This window comes from Palaemon carinicauda, chromosome 28 (assembly GCF_036898095.1).
Source record: "Palaemon carinicauda isolate YSFRI2023 chromosome 28, ASM3689809v2, whole genome shotgun sequence".
In the NCBI taxonomy this organism is placed as follows: domain Eukaryota; kingdom Metazoa; phylum Arthropoda; class Malacostraca; order Decapoda; family Palaemonidae; genus Palaemon; species Palaemon carinicauda.
Genome location: NC_090752.1, coordinates 39,410,195 through 39,415,194, shown reverse-complemented (window position 1 = coordinate 39,415,194; position 5,000 = coordinate 39,410,195).

The following is a 5,000-nucleotide window of genomic DNA, read 5'->3' as shown; positions in this document are numbered from 1 at the left end:
ACGAAGAACGAGAGAGAGAGAGAGAGAGAGAGAGAGAGAGAGAGAGAGAGAGAGAGAGAGAGAGAGAGAGAGAGAGAGAGAGAAGCATAAATCCTATCCATTGCCTTGATCGCCCTGAGAGAGAAAAGTGTTGAAAGGTGAGAAGGTGAGATATTGTTTGCTAATGATCGTTTACGTTCAGGAGGGTATGATTAATGACCAGGGTTCGACGGTCGGAGAGCGCGCGCACGCACGCACGCACGCTCGCAAGCTCGGTCGTGGATTTTTGTGCGGTCATTAATGTCTATCATTACCTCGCATTTTATGAATGGAAATATTCAACGGGGTCATGGCACCACGCCTTGCTTCCAGTAAAGGTTTCTTGTCTAATTAAGATTAAGATATGTTTTTGCTAAGGAAGATTTTTCCTTATTCGGTCTATTTCATGCAAAGGTTTTGAATTAAGTAGATGATAAAGATAATCATGTTTTATTTTTTATTAAAGTATTGTAACGTATGTTTAAAGAATTTTTTTCAATTTTACGAATATGCTTTGACGCAATACTCTCTCTCTCTCTCTCTCTCTCTCTCTCTCTCTCTCTCTCTCTGTATATATATATATATATATATATATATATATATATATATATATATATATATATATATATCAGAGAGAGAGAGAGAGAGAGAGAGAGAGAGAGAGAGAGAGAGAGAGAGAGAGAGAGAGAGAGAGAGAGAGAGAATTACGCCAAAGCACAGAAACTATTTTAGTGTAATTATGTTTCCCACATTTTCGTGGCATTTAGTAAGAAATAAATAAAGTAATGGTTTTAACCCTCGAAGAACCATAGGTAAAGCAAAGATTTTTTTAAATGTTCCATGCACTAGATGGGGAAATTTTCTTTGTTCTTCAAAGCTTTCTTATCTATATTCTTTTCTTGAAGAACCAAAAATAGATATAGAATACAAATCTGATAATTTAGGGACCAGCCCACCCCCCCAAACTCCCACAAAAAAAAAAAAAAAAAAACTGCTATTGTGATATGGTAAGGGCTCACCGTGGTGCCATAGAAGCGAGTTATGAAACGAACTACCTATCCTTATAAGAGAGGCGTCTTGTATTAGCCAATTTTCAGGTGTCTGATTTTCGTTTATGAGACTTTTATCACCAGATAATTTCCTCACTTATGACAGAAGTTTCAAGTTTTATGTTTTTTGGGTAGTTTTTGTGTTTTCCTAAGTATGTTTATGATTCGGCATACTTTATTTTCAAAGTATCCGCACGTATAATGTATTTAAGAATTTTTTTTATATCATATGATGTCTATTTCCTTATAGATATTTATTTTACCCTTTTATATATATATATATATATATATATATATACACACATATATGTGTATATATATGTGCATGTACTGTATATATATAGATATGAGTAAGTTATTGAGTTTCATAAGACTACTTTTATTGTCATTGTTTTGCTACATAATAAAGGTAGATCTTTCTTAATATGACAAATTAATTAATATAGAACAGTGACTTCAATTAAATATTTTTTACAAGAAGCTGGAATATTGGTTTACTTTTTTCACTTTTCTTATTTGTATGGAAATTTATAATATAGAATATTCTAGTTGATGGAGCACACAAATTAAATCTTTAAAACAATTATCATCATCATCAAATAATTTGGTTAATCATCACTTGATAAAATTATAGGCAATGCATCACCCGGAAGTATATATACACAAAGGGTTTCCCAGCGCTCTCTCTCTCTCTCTCTCTCTCTCTCTCTCTCTCTCTCTCTCTCTCTCTCTCTCACACACATAGATTTCGGGAATTTGGTAAGACTGCAAGGAAGGCGGGGAGGTTCGTGCATGTCACACCTTAGAATTGTCGACATGTGCTATTTTTCTGAGTGGGGATACCTTACCGGGGTGGAACGGTTTGTGTATCGCCATGATCAGCAAAGCTGTACTAGTCAGGGCCACCTATACTAGGCTGGTTTGCTGCAAGCGATCAGACTTAAGTCTCCCACCATCATCAATCCGCAGTTTATCTCTGCCGTAATGAAAACTGTCCAAACCTTAGACATGTTTAAGACATATCTTGGGGTTTTGTCCTGCAGTGGACTAGAAACAGCTGCATTTGTTGTTGTTAGCTATCTTTTCAGTGGCAGCTCTTCTCCTGCTTATTGCAAGAGGAAGGATCCGGGAAGGGTCACGTCATCGGTGAACATAGTGGCCCCCAGGTGCCCTCTGGTTATTTACGAAGGCGTTAAGAAGATGACCTTTTCCCTCACTCTCCCCTGGTCGTCCGAGATCATGATGACCTCAGCCTCATATCACGGCGAGTCGGAAGTGATTCGTTTATCTCATCATCGCGGCGGGAGGAAATTATTATAGGTGTTCGTTCGTGGTGGGGTATTATTTTTTCTCTTTGTATTTTTGGTGCCTTTTCATCCTTCTTACTTCTTAATTTTATTAGGTTTGGTAAGATTAAAGTTTATTATTAACCATTGTAATTGTTTTCGTTTGTTCGAAAGCCCCTTTAGAATCTTCTTGTTTTAAATTGCTTGTAGTGGATATAGGTTATTAGTCGTCTGTGAGAATTCTTCCCATTATTTAAAAGTTTCTTCATTGTAAATTTTTATCTTACCTTAAAGTGTGTTGTTATGAGAGCTCTTTGTTATCTTCTGAAATAGACTAAAATCATATAACCTTTGTTTCTAATTATATATGGTCCTTTTCTCCTGTGACATTTAGGTGCGGAACGACTTACCCAGCTCCATCGCTGGCCATGTTTTCCCCGATGTGTTATATGTTGCAATGTGTTCAGTAAGAGAAAATAATGATAAATAGAGTTGAGTGGTTAGTTATCAGAAATATATGGCAAAGCTTCATGGAAATTGCCTCGATCGTAACTGAGGCAGAAATATAATATTAGGTAACTGTTCTTGCTTATATATGTGCATAATATACTTGCAACAATCACTTTTGTGTAATGTAATGACCGCAATGGCGTCTTAACTTCTTTGTCTGGAAACACTTAAGAGTGCATTATCCTTGTTAAGTTTTCTAAATAACTGCATAAACATTGTTTATTTACTCATTAGAGGAAATTGTTTGCTTTTCTTACATGAGGGAATAGGTACTATCGAAAGAGAAATGAAGAGACAAAAGCGGATAATGACTAAGGATTGGGATAAAGTGGAATGCCAATGTGGTGTATAGGGAATAATGCCCTATTTACTTCCTGATGATAACTTGGGTTCTTCAAATGACCTGAATGAAAATTAATTTCAATGAAAGTCGTTTTATAAACTGTGATGGAGGAAGAGAATGGTTGTTTTACCTTTGGTGTTAGTTTCAGTCATAGTCATGTTAAGATATGTATAATTCATTCAAAGGGTATATTTGGAATGTACTGTAATGTACTATATTTCACTTTGTTATGAGACAGAAAACCTATGTCAGTTTTCTAACCCAAGTATAAAATGCACAAGAAAAAAATGAGAGAAAAAAAGCGAAGCTTAATCCATAAGATGGTGATAAATTAGCATGTATCCGATTGGAAGACTAGAAATAATTCCTTTAATGTGAGAAACAAGAGATTGAACTGGACGATTCTCAGAAAGGTAAAACTCCTTTTACGGGTTCGATTTATTCAGCGAAATTATAATCCAATGCCAGTTTTCCCTATTATTCTGAATATGAACTCGTAAGATACTGGCTTCAAGGTCTGCCTTTCGAAAATAATGTCATTAATTATTGTTTAAACAAATTATCATTTCATGGTTTATGGCCTGTATTCATAATCCTCTCAAAGAAATTGAGGAAATGGTTTATAATTCTCAACAAAAGTATATCATACCTTATTTTATTGCACATGTCTCTATGGTTATCTGGTCTCGGCTTTAACATGAATTGATATTGTGCAATAAAAAGAAAAGTGAAAAGAAAAGAAACAGGGAATTAACGAAAACCGAATATTTTCTCTGCTTGAGCATCAGCGTTATAAAATGAAACAAATTTTGAATGATGTCAAGGACAGGAGAATGTCATGATTCAAGTTACAGACGGCCTCATTTTGCATTGTGTTTGTTTGTGTGTTTGTGCGCACGCAATGTATAAATTGTGCGCTTGGCCAGATCAATTGTTGGCGGAGGAGGTAATGCAGATATGAGATAAGAGAATAATTGAATATATGAAGCCAAAGGATAAATTACCAGTCGTTGCAGTGTAGTGTTCATGAACATTTCTTCTGATTTGTGGTTTGATTAATCCCCCCCCCCCTCTCTCTCTCTCTCTCTCTCTCTCTCTCTCTCTCTCTCTCTCTCTCTCAAATTCTTCTTCACACGTTCGTTTACTTTTCGCTAATTGGGACTGGAAGTACGTTGGAGAGAACAAGTCTAATGCATTTTTGTATTTCCAAAACTGAATGTTTAATGCGCCTCGGCATTCTGTGGCAAAGGGTAGAGTAAGGTGTGCAAATTTACATTATTCCACTTACTGTGTTTGCCCATTAGAGTAATGAACTTGTTAGTGGTACTCGTTAGAAAATATTAGGGGATTGAAAATACGGGCAAATGAAAGGCGGGAATAATAGGATACACGTTTTTACCAATTGATTAACGAGATTGTTAGCGATATTGGAGGAGGCTTTTTAAATGTCAAGAGACTCATCATTAGAGATAAAATTTAATGCTTGCTTTGATAGTATAAAATTTTTCTTATTAGTTGACTAAAGAACATGTCAATGGCAAATTATTAACGCTTTGAATGTCTATAGAAAAGGAGGAAATATACAGTATACATTTTTAATTATTAGTTCGGTTAGGTTTTTAGTAATAAAGGGAAACTTATTGACACAGTGTTTGAAGAGGAAAAAATATATGAAAATATTAAAAACTGATTTATTAATTTTACTAAATTATTAGATGAATTAGGGGAATAGAGCACTTTTTGACACTTCATGGAATATCTTAAGAGAAATTGAGTCTTGTGTTTAAAAGAAGA